At 46.2% G+C, this 20,632-nt stretch overlaps 1 long non-coding RNA gene across 3 annotated transcripts in view; it reads left to right on the top strand.

The window, feature by feature from the left end:
- Positions 1–20,632, top strand: part of LOC138492443 (uncharacterized) — a 44,575-nt gene that overhangs the window by 1,465 nt on the left and 22,478 nt on the right. Inside the window, exons 1-3 of one of the 3 annotated variants that reach the window (XR_011276205.1) lie at positions 310–1,397; positions 2,074–2,176; positions 4,565–12,178. This is a non-coding gene — a long non-coding RNA (uncharacterized lncRNA). Of the gene's footprint in view, positions 1–308; positions 2,177–4,564; positions 12,179–20,632 lie in introns of those variants that run through there. The other 2 variants (XR_011276206.1, XR_011276204.1) reach the window with 2 other exon arrangements.

Below are 20,632 nucleotides of genomic sequence, written 5' to 3'. Positions count from 1 at the left end.
TAACATTGTTAGGCTGGTTGCATGTGCTCCTTGTCCACCTTTTATTCGATCGAGCCTCCTTCGTTTATACAAACGCATTAGTGGCATTGTTCATATTCTGGTATATTCAGTAATTGGAAGAACGTAGCAAATTGGGTTGCTCCCACTTACATGTCCCCTACTCCGCGGTATTCCAGGTGCAAGTAGTGGGTGTCTTTCACTGCAGTCGAACTCTCGCTTTCCCCGTTCTTTTGTTGACCGGTGGGTTTGTTGGAAATGCCATTTTAAAGAAAGACTTTTGGATTCCAGCACAAATGCAGGAGGTTCGTAAAACGGTTTGTTTTGTTTCATTGCATGCCACTGGGGACCTTCCCCAAATATCATTCCTTTACGATGTGCTCTTCGACGTTGATTCCATCTCGTTTAGTTTTGTATTTTTCAGCAGGGCTATTGAGTTAAATGTTGCCTTTTATAAACCTGAAGGGCAGCCCTGTACACTATTGGCTTATAATTCATGCAGTAAGTCGATGATCTTCCCTTTAAGCACGCCAGACATCGTTCTTTTAGGGGGTTGTAAATGTCTTTAAACAGTCCTGCAGAGGAGGGGGAGTGTAGGGCTTAAATTTAATCGACGCATTTCACAATTCCTTCTTTCTTCCAATCTACCCGATATATATATATATATATATATATATGTATGTATATATACACACACACATTTAGATGGATCTGATATTTAACCTTCAAGTACTGTGCTTCCATCGAACATTCGGCCAGAGAGCTCTTGACAGCTGATCCTGCCAGCATTAGGCCCGGTTGGTCTTTTTTGGGACGCCATTTTGAGCTCCTCCTTCGTCTTTGCTTTCAGTCGAAAATGTTTTTTTCTAGCCCCTGCTGACGCGCCTCTGGCAATATCCTTGCAATGTTAACGCGAAACCTTCTCGCCTCCCTCGGCAATGCTGCTGCTAAGGCTGCAGTGCATTTTTTTTAACGTAGCTGGTTGGTTGGGGGGGTTAGCCCTGGAACAGACGCGCCATCAAGATGGCGGCCGTTGTTGTGAGCTGACGGAAGAGAAAGGGGCGCAGCTGTGGGCGCAGTGCCAAACTGCCACCCTCCCCCTTCGGCGCGTGACAGAAGGGGGAGGTAGGGAGGGAGAACTGTTAAAAAAGGGAACTGCTGTTCTCTGAGGACAGCTCAGGCTAGAACAATCCTTCGCTGCTGGCAGCCGAGCACACGGCGTTCATAGGGAACGCTGCAGGCCTCACGCCCTGGATTTACCAGACTGGCGCCTTCAATAGGATGTGGAAAGCCGATGTCTTGCATACAGGCCGACGTTTAATTCGATTTTTTTATTGGGGGTTCTCGACATTATCGACGGAAACTGCTTTTGATATGAAATCTATTTCCTTCAAGAAAGGGTGGGGATGCTTAATTTTTCTGTTGCTTTGAAAAAGGGCGTTGCCACATTTCCCATTTCAATACGACTATTATTATTTTTTGTGTGCGGCTTTACACCACCCTATTTAAAAATATTTGAGGTAACCTTTTGTGGTTTAGTTATTGCATTCTTCATCTCGTTCACGAGCCCTGTGTAACGATTTGTGGGGGGCGAATGGTTGCGTTTAGCACACCCTTCGAAAATGTAACAGTTTCCACGATGCATCCAATGGCAACTTTTTGAAGGGTGTTAATGGGTGAATCTCGCCAAGTGCATGCCGTGGACGATCTGATTTAGGGCAAGAAATCATGGCCCGCTCCCTTTAATGCGTTGAATTGTACTTCACGCTGAGCAAGCTTATTTTATGATATACTTTTATGCTCCACGGTGGCACCGTTCGTGGTGGGGGGGGAGGCTGTTTTTGGTAGAGGCAGCGGAAGCACTGGCAACATTTCCCCTTCAAATGCACCAGTAGATTGATTCTTGAGGATGGGTGGGGTAATATGTAAGTATCGTCCCACTTGCACTTTTGTGGAAAGTGGAGGTGCAGCACATGTATTGCCTTTTTATCGTATCGCTCTTCCCAACCCTGGCTGTGGATCTTCAAAACGCAACTTATTTTTTTTCTTTTCCTTTTTTTTTTTTTTTACATCTAGAAGAATTGAAGACCTTGATGCCAATGTAATATCCTGAGCAGTGGAGTTTTAGAACCCTGCAAGCTGATTCACCTCTAGCAGCTTGTGTGGATTTGAAGTAGTGGTAAGCCTGATTGGAAACATTGGCACCTGAAGTCCCCTGCATCAACACAAGGCTATTCACACTGCCTGCCAGTGTGACTCAAAGCTTGATTGGGTGTGGGTTGCATCATGGAAGTCTCTAGAGGCACAGAGGATAACAACTGCGTGTGCAGTGCCACATGAAGTGGTTTTGTAAAGAAAGACTGCTGAAGGATGCGTGGTTGGGTGGGATGGCTTGTGTGACCGCATCTTGTGAGAACTGGGCAGGGTGCCAAATAGTACATGGGGTTATGGTGAACAGCTGGTGGCGAAGAACCGGTTCTAATTGTGTCAGGGTAGCAACGTTTCGTGCCCTCTGGAAATTACAAATAGGGCAACCATTCCATTTTCCTTTGTAATGATTTTGTGGGGGGGTATGATGTGAGTGTCGGTCTCCCTATAAGTAGGGCACTGATTTGGTTGGGGGGCGGGTAGGGGGGGAGGAGTGCAGAGTGAGTCCCCAGAAAGGGGATAGCTTATTGCCTGTGATTATGATGTGCCTAATGGTAACCACGAGGAACTGGTGAGATCAAAAACAGCCTGTGGTAAACCTGGTTTCCTTAGTGACACTTTGGAACAGAGACAATATTGTGATGGTCGGCTATACAGCTGAGATAGCACACACAACCTGTTTGTCAGTTGCAAGGGTGATTGTGTTGGGGACCGTTTGGATTAGTGTTTGTGGTCAAACTAGATGAGTGGTGAGGGAACTGGTAGTTGGACCATGTCCTGTCCAGTGAAGCGAGAGTAACCAGAAATGGACTGTGGTGAATTTAAGACCACGAAAACTAGTGACACCATGAGCAGATCAGAATTTTCTATTTTTTTTTTTCAAACCTTTTATTTTTCTTTTCTGGGGTACTGATGGCATGCTGTCCTCTTTGTAATGTAGAATGTTCAGCGTGAAGCTGGTTTGAGTGATCCTCTGTTACCCGTTTGTTTTTTATGTTGATCGATATGGTTGGTTGACGTAAATGAAAGGCCATACCAGTCTTCCATTTTGAAAAAGTCTTGGCAAAAACAGTTAATTTTAAGAGCCTACCCACCACCCACACTTGATGAGTGGGAACAAGTGTTGCAAAAGGGTGACCCGCATTATGGTTTTAGCATGAATATACTTTTATAGGGACTTAGATGGGCAAGGGTGTAGGGGAGGCAAACAACTAGAAAGGGTTTTATATTGATGGCCTGTCGTGCTTATCTCGCTAAATCAAGGGACAGCCACGTTTGTCCTTTTTTAGACCATTCTTTGACAAGGATGAAAGAGTAATGTACATTTAGGCACATGTCCTTGTAAATGGGGATTAAAACAAAAGGGGCAAATATAATGGGGCAATGTTTGCTTTTCCTCCTTCCCAATCGGACCTTCTGGAAACTGACTAACGTCTTTTAAAGCTAGGCACTTCGGTGTAAGCATAATTGAAAATTGTTAATGTTACATTTTTTACACTTGTACAGACCTATAAAAATAGGCTTTTTAACCAGTTCCGAAATCAGAATGCTGACTGCACATCGCTTTCTGTGTTTTGCAGTGTCATTAGATTTCGTTTAAATACGCATGGTGGTGGTGCAAGGGGTCAGAAGTTGACATGTATTGTTTCCCATTCATGTTTTTATTGGTGCGCGGTTTTAGTGAGCTGCCTGCCGCATTCACCAAGTGGTTCACAATGGCTATCATTTACATGGTTCCAGAAAATACGTTGCTGGAGGTTTTCGGTAAGGCCCAATAACATGGCATCTGATCTTGCAACCTTCCGGGATGATTGAGATAATGTATGTATAGCCCAGTCCGGCATTGTCCTCAACACCTTGGTTCATCAGTTTACAAATCACCAAGTGGTCATGTTGAAATGTTGCCCTATTAAGCTATCTCCGCCTCCTCCTGATTTTTCCAAAAGGGCTTCTTGCTCTGAGTGGGAAGAATAGCCAAGCCATTGAGAAGTAATATGAAACTTTTCTTTCTTTCATCTCCGCTTAACAAAAGCTGAACTAACATCCATTGCAGGTTTATTGAACGGCAGAGAAACCAGCACGTTTCCTGGTTTGTTGAGAGATCTTGGCAATGCTGAGCACAAAAAAAAACGTAGTTTATTTTTTTTGGTTTGGTCAGAATGCATCGGTAAAGTGTATTATGTTGAACAGTGTGGTGGTGGTGTTTAGACCTCTGTATATTGCATTTGCACACACATACACAATATATTTAGGTGGTTGTCAGGTAACTAGCTTGAGGCTCGGCAACAAGTGGAGCGTGAGTCATTCTCAATGTCTGGCACATAGATAATGAAAGCACGGTAGGCGAGATTGGCATAATGGGTTCTGGTTGCGTGTTTATGTGCAGTGACTGACAAGTTCTGACATGTCTTTGGAACAGAGTCAACTCGCACGCAGTCAAGAATGTGAGTCTTGTGAGCCATTGGTGTTCTCCAACAAAGCCGAAGATCTTCACTGCCACGAGTGGATCACCAGCACAGCCCGCCAAATCTTCTTGAGCCTCGGTGTTCTCCGGCACCTTCGCCAAAACACGTTAATGAGCCACTGGTGGTGGTCAGCACAGTTTGGTTTCCGAGCCTCCTCCGTTTGACAGCAAGTCTTCTCTAGAGCCTCTTGTGTTCACAAGCACCACTGCTAGTGCAAGTCTTACTGATCCCTATGTGTTAACCAGCACAAGTCTTCCCCCTGCTCTTTGCTCGCCATCCCAGTCATCAAATGCACGTCTAACCGAACCCTCTGTGATATCCAGTAGAGGCAAGTCTTTTGCATTTTTCAGCTGTGGAGGACTCGCGGGTCAACTGTATTGTCAAGTCTTTCTGATCCACATATCTTACTGAAAACTGTGTTCTCCTGCACAACTGCTTTTCCCAAACGCACCACCCCATGCTGTACATCAACACAGACAGGTCTGAGCCCTGTTTATTAGCCAAGAAATGCATGGAGCCCACAGTGTTCTACAGCACACCCTTGCAAGGAATTCTACTGAGCCATCCATGTTCCCCGGCACTTTGAATCTTCTGGAACATCCATCATACCGTTTTTTTTTGGTTTTTTTTTTTTTTTCCTGAGCCTTTGCTATTTTCCAGCACAGTAAGTCTCTGAGTCCTCTATTTTGTTCAATGCATATGTTCAGTGCAGTCTGCCACAGCAAGTATCCCTCCTCATTTTTCATTTTGCCTTTTGATAATGTGTTTTCCTGTACAATTAGACACAGTAAATATTTGATAACGTCCATGTTATTCAGCACCTCCAAAGAATGCTGTTATTGGCGAATAATCCATTTTTTTCCCCAGTGCATCACTGGAATGCACGCAATCTTCTGAAGTCATGTTAAAGGTTCTGCATGTTCTAGTGCACATTTTGCTAGATTACGTTTTACTAGCCTCCAATAACGCAATTCATTAAGTCTGATGTACTGATCACGGATAGAGAATGTGATTTTTTTTTTTTTTTTTTTTTTTTTTTGGTGCCTTCACGGTTGTGCAGTATAGCTGTGCAATGGCAGTTAAAAAAAAAAGAGTGTTCTGGATGCAAATCTCCCGAGTTGCCTTTGCTGGCATAGGTGCAGATAATATAGGTCAATGTTGTTTCGTTTTATATGACCAGTGTTTACTGCTGAGCCCTTAGCCAGTAGTCCCACCCAAATGAGGGCGAGAGGGTTGAAGTGAAGGTTGATTTGCAGTTTTTAGTTTAAACCACTATTTTGTAATTTGACCCTCCTCCGCCCTCCCAGATCCACGTGCTTGCCCTAGTGTTTGTAAATGGTAGCTGGCTATGCCAGTTGAGTGGGAAATCTAGTTACTGCTTCGGGGGCATCTGAGAGATTAATATTATCTCAAATTCGTTTTTCAGGTGGCTGGATTAAGGCAAACGCAGGGGTACAAGTCATGTTGGATCTTTTTTGTTTGTTTACTTTATTTTATGGTTGTCCCTTTTTATTGTGATTATGCCTTTCTTCAGCAAGCAAAGGCTGTGAGGCAGTCTTATTAAATGCTGGATGCAGCCAATTCTGAATGAATTTTAACAATTAAATGGGCACTAATCCAGTATCTATAAATTTATGAATTCAGAGAGAACATTAGAGGGAAGGCCAGTCAAAAGTATGTAGACTTAGCAAGAACTAGCCACTTTCTTAACATGATTTTGAGGATGGTGTATTTCTATGTACATTTCAGTTTCAAGGTGATTTAAAAATATTTTCTGATGTAATATTGGAATGTCTAAACTGACTCGTCCAATTTGCAATACAATATTGGTCTACATGTTATACAAAGGGGAAGTTGTGAAATGCTTATGCCATCAATGATCTCCATATCAGATTTGCTTAAGTCGCTGCTCCTTTTATAAAGAACTGTTTAAATTGATCCCAAAGTCTTATTTGCACCATCATAAACATGACATTGTTTGATTAGAGGGCTCTTTTCTATAGATCTCTATTTGGCTATCGCAAGTTCTGGGATGAAATGCCGCTATTAGTGGCTTTATACATGATCATATTTGAGATTTTTCTGTGTGCTCAAATATATCGGAGGTTCACCTTCTAACATACAGTAGATTGTTGAGGGATAATGTCCATTTGCCACTTGCAACATTAAAAGGTGTCCACCCTCCAAACCAATCGGACCCATTGTCAGCATGGCTTATTTGCAAAAGCAGTAACGTTCCACTTTCGTACTTTTCTTGTGCTATTAAGTTCATTTTATAAACTCTATTGTGTAATATATAAGCTTCCACAGGTGAATGTGCAGATGGCCACAACAAGCCATCATGCCTAATTTTACTTTGCATGAAGAACGTTCCTATAATCCTATCAGTGTGAAATGTACCCCACTTAGAAGAAACTAAACCAAAGCGAATGCTTAATCCCATTACCTATAGTGGTAAATTAGTTTATTCCAGGGACCAACCATGAAGCCAATTCTAGAGCTACCGTAGATAGTGGGTATACAGGAATGGATGATGTATGAGGCTAAATCAGCATTGAATCTTATGCCATAAGGTGCCCTCAAGTGACAGTGAGACTATGGTACAACCCCCACATAGAGCTAACAGTTGCTCTTACTGCTTTGGAACATGTCTTTGGTGTCTGAAGGGTTTTGTGAATGGATGTCATTCTCATCTCATTACATTTGACTGTTCTCCAGGTCGGGACCTATGATTGAGCAAAGACTTGCTCTAACTCGCAAGCAGCAGTTTACCATCTCAGTGCTACCCTTTTGAACTAAAAAGTTATTCAGAAAATCGATATTTTCAAAGAGGAACAAGGGCACTCGCCATCAAATCATGTTTCTATCTGCGGCGGAGGCTGGGGCGGGGCGGGGGAGTAAGCTGAAGACAGAATCGGAGACTGGAGCCTGCTTTGCCCTAGCGTGCAAGTGAGTTGGAAAACATTCCGACCGCATGTTCATTGCCAGCGTTAATCTATAAATAGCACCCAAAGCCGCTGCAGCCTTTGGGTTTACTTTAGATCTGCAATACGAACACTGGGTGTGGGTGATACAATGCGAACAACCAAAGCTCACGCCGTGCCGCCTTTCGCAATTCTCGAGCGCTGCTTTCTTTCACTAAGCAACATCAGATCTTGTTTTTGCCAAATGTGGAAATAAGAAATGGGCGTCTCTTAATCTCGTGAGAGTAACATTCTCGTTATGACTATTTTTGTGTATGCATAGTCCTTCACTATGGGCGTTACCATGACTCCTTAAGAAAAAGCCACTGCTCCTTTCTGTGTCACTTTAAAAAAAATATTTTTCACATTCCACTGTAACCTAGTTTTAATGTAACCTTTTTTAGACTGAAAGATGCATGTCTGCATTCTGACCATAACCAATGTAATAACCAAGGCTTTCTCCAGGTCTAGTATTTAATATATGAAATATTTGTCATTTTACATTTCTCATGCTGGAGCCACCGTTGTTGGTTGCTAGCCATTTCCAATATTTAAACTGCACCCATCCCCACTGTAGTATCCTTATGGCACCAGACAGTGTCCAACAGGTAGCGTATTGTGACCCTGTCGCACAGTGTCTGTGGCTCTGGAAAAAAATTGATTTGTTTATGGTCGAACTAATTCCGTAAAGTTAAAACACGTGGGATGATGGAGAGGTAATATGGTTGGGGTAGGAGTGATGCATGTTGTGATTAGTTATCAACAAGCATGAGCGATTTCAGGCGTGTTCGTCGTCACTTTTAAAGCAAAGCCTGATGGCAAAATCTACACCAGTGATCTATAAAAGAGGTTTTTGCATATTTTAGAACTATAATAAAAATATGGTAGGGGGAATGTTTGGGTTTAGTTGGTCTAAATTTCGGATTCACCCAACTAAATGCTTCTGTTGTGTTTGTAAGCTTGTATTGTTGTGTGTTTTATTTTTTTATAAACTTATTGATACTAGATAATCATATACGAGCCCCGTCTCGTAAAATCATTAGAAAAAGCTGCATGTCCAGTTCACATCAGGTACAGCAACTTCATTATCTGTGAGTCTGCATATCGCCCAGCATTGGATTTCCTTTAATTCTGCTAGGGGGTGCTTTCTGGTCCTCTTGGCCTCTTTTCCCTGTCTTGGTCCGTTTTAAAATTACAGCATATTTATGGAAGTGCTATTACGACTGAATGGGAGTACTTGTGTGTATACATTTTCTTTTGGCCTGTCAAAATTACACAATTGTAGCATGAAATTATATGTTGTATGTAATTATACCCATTGTATTTTCTATACCCTTCTTCCTGTTGTGCAGTAAAACGGCCATGTACTGCCTATTTTACATAATCGTTAACACATTGTGGTCTGCTCAACCTATGAGGCGCCAAATAAGAAATGTACTATATGCGCAGTCCTAAACATGTGGGACTAGGAAGTAGTATGTCTCGGTGATCTATGACTGGCATTGTGTCTTTTGTCTTTACCTTTACTAAAATAACCTTTTTCTGCTTGCACCACTATGTATTCAGAGACCTTGCTCTGAATGTTTGAAATTCATGAGTGTACAGCTCTGGTGCTTTCCATAGGGAATCGGTCTATAAACTCTTAGGGTTTGGCGGCATTCCGTTTTTATGCATGAGGGTAATGAAAGACATTGCAAGGCCTAATGTATGGCAAGCCAGTAGTATGTAAGAAATGCACAGGCCCGCTTCTTATATATAGGAACGTGGGCAGTGGTTCTATGTTAATGAAGTGGTTTTAATTATTTGAACTGTGCACTTAGTCCTACTTTTAGGGGGACCAGAAAGGTGTGTACACTTTGATTAAAACCGACTTTTGTTTTGTTGCATTAATGTAGCAACGGTTTGTATACACTTAGTCAATACAGAGTAATGATCCTTTGCAAAAAATATGAGCTTACTTTAATGTACTTTGTTCCGTCAGTAGTGCAACTTATATTTTTATACTTCATATATCATCAGGTTACTTATTAGCTCTGTGAGCGCTTGGGTTTTACAACCTCCAGATAATGGCTCGGGCCTGATTTCCAATAAGGAAACCCAGTGGGTCATCACTTGGCAGTTTTTGTAGATTCGGGCTTAATCTTCTGGCTCCTGCTGAGAGTTTAGGGGAATTGTGCCCCATGAGGAACAGACTTTTTTTGAAAGAAAAAACAAACGTAATGGCCCCCTCACCTTTCAGTCCAGTTGTTGAGCTCATTTTGGGGTGTCGGTGCTTGTGCGAGATGTTTGCCTGCTGTTGGCCTATGGTGGATTTGTGACACCTGCACCTTTTAGTAATTGTGATGCTGTGTATCGGAGGTTTAATTGGTGTAGGGCGATGTGGTTGAAGCATCTTCTTTCGGGGGTAACCTGAGGGGGTTCACTTCTATTGTTTGCTTTACTGTGTTAGGCCTTAACGATAAGCGAGTTGAGTAGTCCTAGCAGGTGTCTTACTCAAGGTATATTTTAGGGGTATGTGAGGAGAATAGTCTGGGAAAATATTGGAAACTTGACTTCATCCGCCACCCTATCCTCTGGATTTATGATCGGTGTGCCACAGGCGGCAAGGCCAAGGAAAGAGATGCAACGCATGCATCATTTTGGAAAACATTTTGCTGCATTTATTTACAAAATGCAATAGAAGTGAATGCATGACCTCCTAATACACTCACTGCCCCACTTACCAATCCCATTCAAATGCATGTGTGGGGGGAGGGCTTCTATCTCCTTCGCTTTCAGAGAACAGTCCTGGGGGAAATTAGAAGAACCAATCAAACCCCCCCCCCCCAGTACTGTTCTCCCCACTACTGGGTGCCTACCAGTTGACCATTTGGTGAGTGCTGCCATGACGGCTTAACAGTACAGCGTCATGTCTCAACCCCAAACTAGGAGGAAAATCTCTACCAGTGTCCCCAAATGTTTAGACTAGCATAAATTCAGCGCAATATGTGCTAAACTTGCTGCCTCAGTGTCCCACACGTGTGGGGGGGAGGGGTGGTTCTCTTCCGGTTGCCGCACTGAAGCATGCTGCTGCACTTTTACCTTACCATACACATGACGCACTTAAATGTTTCCTTACCCCAGCTGGTTACTGAAACTGGTACCCGTGGCTTCAGCCAGCCAACCAACTGGGTCATGTTTTTTAAAAGGGAGAATTGTTATACTAAGAACTGATGAGGAGCTGTGCCTAGCCTGTCGAATTCCTGCTATTGTCACAGATTGCCGCGTAACTCTTATCCTCCTGTGAATTGCAGTGCTTTTTGCTTTTAACGGTATGACTATGCATGTATTCCATCTATCAGTCTCAGCTCTGCTGTGACTATTTGCATCTCACTCCTTTTAATCATATGTGAATGATAAATCGTGCTAAGCCTAGCCTGCTAACTAATACATTGTGAACTCCAAGACATGGCTCCCAGCTTAACAGTGTAACACTGTTGTGGTTGACTGCATTTACCTCCCTGCCATTGTGACCCTGTCGCACTGTACCCAGATAAACAGTTTAATGCCGCCGTTTGATGTTTTTTACCCCTGTTCCCTTATGATTATTATGATTTGCCCATTCACCTTGCCTCGCAACCTTCTAGCACGCCAAACTACTCAGGTTCTTGCATCTAGCCTGACCCCCGGAGGCCTTCTCTAACGTTAACACATTCCCTCCTCATGGCAGCCTTTCACAGTCACCCTCACCATGGCCTCAATCCTCTCGCTCATCCAATCCATCACGCCCACCAACTCCCTCCCGCCACTCCAAGCCAATAACTGCCTCACTCCTTCCATCAACTCTCACGAAAGTAACACCTCTGCTAACCCACTCGGCCCACTTGAATGGATCCTTGGGTACGCTAACACCCCACCCCCGGTTCCATGCCCCATCAACATAAGGAACTTGAGACTAGGCTCACGCTTCACCACTTATATGCAGTCCCCCAGGTTGCCTTCCCACTCCTCAAAATGCACCTCTAAACCCAGAATGCACACCCCTGCCACTCCACCCACAGTATCCTAAGGGATATGTAAACCGCACACCCCAACCACCACTCACACAACACCTTCCTCCTCTAATGCAGCAAGTTCGCATAAGCCAAACTATGCAGCAATGCTTCCCTCCATCAAAGGGGCGTTGATCAATGCATGCTCCCGCATCATATCCCTTGGAGACCATAACCTTGGGTTCCAGGACCCCAATGATGGCAATGCTCTAGCTCTCAAACTCCCTCTCCCAACTCTAATTCAAATGTCGAATTTCTGAGCGTAGCCATGCCAAGGGTCGCACACTAGACTGCCTAACGGACCTAAATTGCTCCATTTAAAAATTCTTCAGAATGAACCCATCGTTTGGACAGAGCACCACTACATATTTCAGTGAACTACACCACCCAGCCCTACCATCGCTTCTCTTTCTCTCCACCCCCCTGACCACCCCAAGAAACACCCATAACAATCTATACCCACTATCAACAACATCTTGGACAATAACAGTTACAAAAACTTGGACACCATCGCTCCAGTTCAATTACAAAAAAGCCAAAGCAGCCACCCACCTCAATAACTGGTTCGGACCATGTTAAGACGGATTTCTGAACTCTGTCCTGGTGGCGCAGAAGTTCAGAAGGCCAACCTAATTACTTGGAACAGGGTAACCTCTGGACAAGCCAGACCAATCAAGGTAGCGATCGCGGCGGTCAAGACTAGGTCTCAAGAGGGGTGATGGTGACTGAAAGCCCGCAATGAGCACACAAAGCAAGAGCGCTTACAAACTACTCCAAACAGTTGTTATATCAAAAATAGATACACATTTATTTTAAGGCCTTTAAAATAATGACCGTAGCAAGAAAATCACAATATCACAATATTAAACCAACACATACCATATCAACACAATATATATACAAATACACAGTCGCAAGCGTTTAAAGCACGAAATATGTAGTCCACCTGAAAGGAAAGGAAAACAGGCAGTGCGATAACGCTTTTGACTCAGTTCGCCTTTAGAGGCACCTAACAGTCCGAGCCCTGCGAAGAGTGGAGCCTTGTGCTCAAAGTACCTGCCACGCCGGTGCCAACGGGCAAAAGGGGAAGCTCTTCGGAGGAAGTCAGGCAGTTCGGGTTAGTGCACAGCAGAAGGAGAACAGGTTCCGCAACTCAAGCGCAGCCTCCACAGCGAGCAGAAGCAGAGCGCGAGTACGGCAAAAGGGTGCTGTTTTTACACAGCAGGGAAAAGCAATGGGATACTGCAGGAGGGCGACCAGATCCTAGCTAAACTACTCACCGGTCCCCGAAGCAAGCAGACCCAGGCTTCTCCACGTTAGTTTCAGCAGCTGGCAGGTTCAGAAGAGCAGGGAACGCCTCGTAGTCGTGTAGAGCAAAAAGACGTCCCAATCGATGAAACCAGCAGAGTTTTGTTGCCGCAGCAGGACAACGGAGCAGCCGTGTGTATTCGAGCCAAATGTACACTCCTCCCTTCAGACTTGGGAGCGCCAAGTGTACGAAGCGTGGGAGAGTGACCAGGACTCGAAATACAACACAACCTGGCGGCGGTTACAGAGCAGGACTCCCTTGTAAGCTGGTCAGTCAACTGGATGGCCCAGAGACACTTCCGAAGGCTTACTTGGCAGGAGTTGATGAAGTCGCCGGGAATAGCTGTTCCTGCTATTCCAAAGGTCGAAGCACCAGTACAGGCCTTCTGGTTCGATCCAAGGAGGAAAGGGTTTCACAGGACGACAGCAGTGCAAAGGAGGATTCCTTCAGCGGGTCACCAGCGATTCCTCGGTCCAGCCTCGTAGTTGCAGGATACTTGGCTCCTGTATTCCTTCGTTCGTGAGAACTCAGGAGATCGACATGGTAGTGGTGTTTCCAGCTCCCTCTTATCCACGGTTCCCTTCGCGCCAAAACGGAGGGGAGCCAATGGGAGATCCGCTCATCAACACACATACCATACGTGGACCAATCACGGACCACGGTGGTCCCAGGCATTCACACCACCCCAGACTCTCTGGCACCCAGGATGTGTATTGGGACCAGACATCCCAGCCCACACCCTGGAGGCACACAAACGACATGTAGAAGCCCGCGAAAGCAATCACGTTTCGCGGGAAAGTACATGCCCAAATAAGGAAGGCCCCGGGTCGTCTGACCTGGGGAAGGTGAAGGGAGCAAGACGGTCACTGGACAAGACAAAGGAGCCTCGCGGCCTGGCCATTTTGAGAGCCAGGCCACCATTTTGGGTTCAGTGCAAAAACGTGCTCAGAACGCCAAAAGGAGCTCAAAATAAACAAAACGATCGCTGCCACCAGTCGAGTCCCTGAATGACTTGCACCGATCAAATACCATCCTAAAAGAGTATCTAGGGTCTGTAGAAGGCTAGAGACCCAAGAGAGCTGTAACTTAGCTTACAGTGCCCTCTTGTGTCGTGTTGCACTAAAGCTGCGACACGATAAAAGAAACTACGGGAAACCACGTTCCCCGGTACTGACTGTCTTAAGGGCATGTCAGTTTCCCCGTAAGAAAGGAGCGAAAGCCCAGAGAAGTGCGGCAGAAGGCTGTACTTCTCTGGCAAAGTCAACAACAAGGTTAAAAACAATAGCAAAAAGTTTAGGGGTTGCCACATGGAAGGAAAATTCCCTACAATTACGAAATATTTCCTAACACTTGCCCCTCCCAGACTATGGACAGGGGGAACTAATCCACCCCTGGATGAGTCTCTTGTTCAGGTCGGTAAAACATTCTGGACAACCCATCAGCATTGCTATGTTGGACACCTGGCCTATGCTCAATAGTGAAGTCGAAGCCTTGTAGACTTATGGACCACCTAAGCAACTTTGGATTCTCCCCCTTCATGTTCATTAGCCACTTTAACGGCTTATGGTCAGTCTGCACAGTGAAGTGGGTCCCATAGAGGTAGGGCCTCAGCTTCCTTAGGGCCCACACAACAGAGAAACATTCTTTCTCTACCGTGGACCATCTGAGCTCTCTGTCCTTAAGCTGGCGACTAATAAAACCGATAGGGTGTTCCTTACCCTTCTCATCTACTTGTGATAGTACAGCTCCTATCCCAGTGTCAGAGGCATCCGTCTGCACGATAAAAGGTCTTTGATAATCAGGGGCCCTGAGCACAGGGGCCTGGCACAAGGAGTCTTTTAAGCCATTGAAGGCCTTCTCACACTCGTCGGTCCAAGTTACCTTCTTGGGTTTCTTCGGAGTTGTGAGGGCAGTCAGAGGAGCAGCTATAGTGCCATAGTCTGCCACAAAATTGCGATAATACCCCGTGAGTCCTAAGAAGGCTCTCACTTGGGTTTGCGTAGTGGGGGTAGGCCAGTCTTGTACTGCTTGTACTTTACTGGGTAGAGGCTGTATCCTCCCTCCACCTACTTCATGTCCAAGGTAAACCACTGAGCCTTGTCCAATCTGGCATTTACTAGCCTTTATGGTCAAGTGGGCTTTCTGAAGAGCCTGGAGCACAATCCTGAGGTGTTTCACATGGTCTTCCCAGGTGGCACTGAAAACTGCTATATCGTCCAGATATGCAAGGCAGAATTCGTCCAACCCATTCAACACATGATTCACAAGCCTCTGGAAAGTGGCAGGTGCATTCTTCAACCCGAACGGCATTACCCGGAATTGGTAAAGGCCGTCTGGAGTAGAAAATGCTGTCTTCTCCTTGGCATGTTCTGCTAAAGCTATTTGCCAATAGCCAGCAGTGAGGTCAAACGTGCTGAGGTACTTGGAGGCACCCAAAGTATCCACCAGCTCATCTGTTCGAGGCAAGGGGTGTGCATCTGTCTTGGTGACAGCATTCAGAGCCCTGTAATCCACGCAGAACCTCAATTCAGAAGTGCCGGCTTTTGGAACCAAAACCACAGGACTGGACCAAGGACTACTAGAGGGTTCAATCACCCCAAGGTCTAACATCTTGTTGACCTCGGTCTTGATATAAGACCGTACTTTATCTGACATCCTGTATCCCCTACTTTTGGTAGGTACACTGTCTCCTGTGTCAATGTTATGTTTGCACCAAGGTGTCAAACCAGGGGACTGTGAAAACAGGGGGGGAAAACTGCCTAAGCAAACTTTTCACCTCAGCCTGCTGATCAGAAGTCAGGTGAGGGGCCACTCGGACACCCTCAACGGAGCTATCTGAAGGACCGCTTTGGAACAGGACGGGAAGAGGTTCAGACTCCTCTTCCTCAACGTCTGAAGCCAGTAGCACTGCTGCGATTTCGACTCTTGGGACGAAAGCCTTCAGCCTATTCACGTGGAACACTTTTGGAGCCTGTCCAGGCCTTCCAAGGTCCACTAAATAGTTTACCTCACCCAGGGGCTCCACCACTGTGTAAGGGCCTGACCATTTGTCCTGTAAAGCGCGAGGCCTTATTGGATTCATGATCAGGACTTGCTGACCAGGTGTAAAGTTGATGAGGGAAGCTTTCTGGTCGTACCAATGTTTCACCAGCGCTTGCCCTGCCTTCAATTTATCACTAGCCAAGCCCATCAGAAGTACCATCCGTTTTCTGAGCCCTAGCACATAGTCAACTACATTGGTAGTAACAGGGGGAGTGGGCATCTCCCATCCCTCTTTGACGATGGCTAAGGGTCCCCGTACGGGATGACCGAACAGAAGTTCGAAGGGGCTGAAGCCAACACCCTCCTGTGGTACCTCTCGGTAGGCAAACAGTAGGCATGGTAAAAGAAGATCCCATTTTCTTCTCTGAGGCTCCTCCAGAGCCCCAATCATGCTCTTTAACGTTCTGTTGAAACGTTCCACCAGACCATTGGTCTGGGGGTGGTATGCAGAAGAGAACTTGTAGGTGACCCCACATTCTTTCCACATAGCCTGCATATACTTCGACATAAAGTTGCTGCCACGATCTGACACAACTTCTTTAGGGAAGCCAACCCTAGTAAATATGCCGAGTAAAGCTTTTGCAACTGACTTGGCAGTTACAGTTTTCAATGGGATGGCCTCAGGATACCTGGTTGCATGGTCGACCAGCACCAGGATAAACCTATTGCCTGAGGATGTTTGCGGGTCAAGGGGACCAACGATGTCGATCCCTACCCTTTCAAATGGTACCCCCACAACTGGGAGCGGTACCAACGGAGCTTGGATTGTCGCCAACCTTACCAGACAACTGGCAGGAGGCACAACTCCTGCAGTGACTTTCTACTTGCACCCCCATCTTGGGCCAGTAGAAGTGCATGGATAACCTTTGCTTGGTCCTCTTCATACCAAGGTGACCAGCAAGGGGAACTTCATGCGCCAACTGCAGGAGGAAGGGCCTAACAGCAAGGGGAACCACCAACCTCCTATGGTCTCCTTCTGTAGACTCTGTGGGCTCACTATACAGGAGTCCACCTTCCCAATAAATCCTATGCTTCCCAGGAGGTTCACCCTCAAGCTGGGAGCAGGCCTGTCTCCTTAGGCCTTCCAGAGATGGGCACTCACGTTGGCCTTTACTGAATTCGTCCCTATCAGGACCTCCTTCAACTAACAAGTCTTTTAGTTCAGGATGATCGTTGGGGTCGAATACTTCAGGCATCGCCACCTCCTCGTCAGGCCCGGGCGATTGACCAACTTCCTCCACCGCAGTGGTAGGCGAGCTCGGGGGAATATTCTCTTTCCCTCGTCTTGACTTGTAGACTCCTTTCGCCTTGGGTTTCCCCTTCGGCTGGGGCGGCGTATTGGACTTGGCCAATGCTGCCCGTGCTTGAGACCGTGTGTAGGGTCTTTCGGCAGTGTCTCCTACGAGCCCTAAAGCTCTGAGATCATTGCCCAACAAGACCTTTCCCGGGACGTTTCTCTGAATGCTCACTGGAATCCTGACTGCTGTACCATTTAAAGTAAGATTTACAGGGATCACGGGAAACATACGGAGGGGGCCGTCAGCCAACTTAGTGGGCATCAGAGTAGCTCTGGCAAATTCCTCTGAGTCTACCAAGGTAGAATCCACTACAGTTCGACTGCACCCACTATCCCTAAGAGCTGGAGTATCCACTCCATTGATCAGCACACTGTCTTTAAAGTAGTGCTTGGTATTATCCGGAATCCTAGCATACGCCTCTGCGACTTTAGGCTCCCAGGAACCCAGGGACACTAAAACTACCTCAGCCTCTATCCCGCTGGGAAACGAGTCTGAGGAGAAGGATGCTCCTGTAATCTCTTCTTCCTCGTAGGAGGAGAAGGCCAGATTAGCGGAGTGGACCCCCAAAGGTCTAACCTTACAACGGGGATCCCCCTTCACATGGTCAGTTGCTCCACAAGAAAAACAAGCCCCATTGGGTCTGTTTACGTAGGGAGGCTTATTATAACCAGAGTTCTGTTTCGGAGGCGAACCTCCACTACCCTGTGAGTTCTCTTGTGTCTTACCCTTGTTTTTCTTTTTGTGGCCCTTATGGGAAGAAGATTTAGCAGATTCCCCACCCTCCATATCTTTGGACTTTTTCCCTTCCTCCTGCTTACCAGGATGAGTTTTGTCCTTATGGGACACTCGATGTGACACCCATAAGTCTGCTGCAATGGCCAGCTTCTTAGGATCTATCTCCTTCGAATCGGCCAAATGCTGCTTAAGCTCCGGGGAAGAAGAAGCAAAAATATGTTCCAGCATGACAAGATTTATCATGCCTTCGAAGGTAGAAACCTTATAACCTTCGACCCAGCCAGTTAAGTTTTTCAAAGATTCAGCGACATAAGATACCCAAGTACCACCTTCCTTTTTCTTATACTCTCGAAAACGCTTTAAATATTGGGCCGGAGTCTTCCCAAACTTTAAAATGAGAGTTTGCTTTAACATTGCGAAATCAGCTCGCTCAGCCTTCGACATTTCCATAATGGCACTACAGCCAGAATGGGGCAGTCTACTGAGCAACCATGCAATCTTATCAGCACTGTCAACTTTTTGAACCTCGCATGCATACTCAAACGCATTCAGCCAGTCCATAATGTCATTCCTTTCTTCATACACACTGAGCAGATCTTTTGGAAACCGTGGATGAGAGGAAGCCCCAGAACCATGTCCAGGACCCTTGGCCCCATTTGCAACCTGAAGCTTGGCCAGTTCCAACTGGTGATCCCTGTCTTTCTGTTTTTCTGCCTGTTCGATTTTTAGTTTGGCTATGCTGAATTCAAGCTCCTGCTGCCTAAACCGCAGCTCTTGCTTCTTGAATTCAAGCGTAGCCTCCCCATCAGCACTGGCAGAGGAAACATTAGACAGCTCGTCCTCCCTGTCCTCGTGGTCGCGGTGGAACAGTGCGGCGGCAGAACCATCGGTTCTACCAGTGAGAGCAGCCCCACCACCTTCTGCACTGTCCTCGGAAGTTATAGCGTCAAGCTGCGCTTCTTGCCACGCCACGATTCTTTGGATCATTTCCAATTTCGTGCCTTGAGAGGAAACACCTCTCTCCGCACACATCTTTTTCAGCGTTTCTGATTTGGAAGCATTTAAAGTTAACAAGGTATTTGTTTCCATACTGTTTGATAGGACTATGGCCTTTTTAAAGTTATACTATAACAATTCACTACGTGTACTGTTTGGAATAACCTGAAATGCCTTAGTTCGAGCGCAACACTGGATACCTTCAGTCGTATCCCACCGCTGTACACCAATTTGTTAAGACGGATTTCTGAACTCTGTCCTGGTGGCGCAGAAGTTCAGAAGGCCAACCTAATTACTTGGAACAGGGTAACCTCTGGACAAGCCAGACCAATCAAGGTAGCGATCGCGGCGGTCAAGACTAGGTCTCAAGAGGGGTGAGGGTGACTGAAAGCCCGCAATGAGCACACAAAGCAAGAGCGCTTACAAACTACTCCAAACAGTTGTTATATCAAAAATAGATACACATTTATTTTAAGGCCTTTAAAATAATGACCGTAGCAAGAAAATCACAATATCACAATATTAAACCAACACATACCATATCAGCACAATATATATACAAATACACAGTCGCAAGCGTTTAAAGCACGAAATATGTAGTCCACCTGAAAGGAAAGGAAAACAGGCAGTGCGATAACGCTTTTGACTCAGTTCGCCTTTAGAGGCACCTAACTAGATGGAAGTCCGAGCCCTGCGAAGAGTGGAGCCTTGTGCTCAAAGTACCTGCCACGCCGGTGCCAACGGGCAAAAGGGGAAGCTCTTCGGAGGAAGTCAGGCAGTTCGGGTTAGTGCACAGCAGAAGGAGAACAGGTTCCGCAACTCAAGCGCAGCCTCCACAGCGAGCAGAAGCAGAGCGCGAGTACGGCAAAAGGGTGCTGTTTTTACACAGCAGGGAAAAGCAATGGGATACTGCAGGAGGGCGACCAGATCCTAGCTAAACTACTCACCGGTCCCCGAAGCAGGCAGACCCAGGCTTCTCCACGTTAGTTTCAGCAGCTGGCAGGTTCAGAAGAGCAGGGAACGCCTCGTAGTCGTGTAGAGCAAAAAGACGTCCCAATCGACGAAACCAGCAGAGTTTTGTTGCCGCAGCAGGACAGCGGAGCGGCCGTGTGTATTCGAGCCAAATGTACACTCCTCCCTTCAGACTTGGGAACGCCAAGTGTACGAAGCGTGGGAGAGTGACCAGGACTCGAAATACAACACAACCTGGCGGCGGTTACAGAGCAGGACTCCCTTGTAAGCTGGTCAGTCAACTGGATGGCCCAGAGACACTTCCGAAGGCTTACTTGGCAGGAGTTGATGAAGTCGCCGGGAATAGCTGTTCCTGCTATTCCAAAGGTCGAAGCACCAGTACAGGCCTTCTGGTTCGATCCAAGGAGGAAAGGGTTTCACAGGACGACAGCAGTGCAAAGGAGGATTCCTTCAGCGGGTCACCAGCGATTCCTCGGTCCAGCCTCGTAGTTGCAGGATACTTGGCTCCTGTATTCCTTCGTTCGTGAGAACTCAGGAGATCGACATGGTAGTGGTGTTTCCAGCTCCCTCTTATCCACGGTTCCCTTCGCGCCAAAACGGAGGGGAGCCAATGGGAGATCCGCTCATCAACACACATACCATACGTGGACCAATCACGGACCACGGTGGTCCCAGG

This window comes from Ambystoma mexicanum, chromosome 10, assembly GCF_040938575.1.
Source record: "Ambystoma mexicanum isolate Mex_15411 chromosome 10, UKY_AmexF1_1, whole genome shotgun sequence".
In the NCBI taxonomy this organism is placed as follows: Eukaryota; Metazoa; Chordata; class Amphibia; order Caudata; family Ambystomatidae; genus Ambystoma; species Ambystoma mexicanum.
Note: the sequence above shows the minus strand (reverse complement) of the source record. Positions and strands in the feature narration are given on the sequence as shown.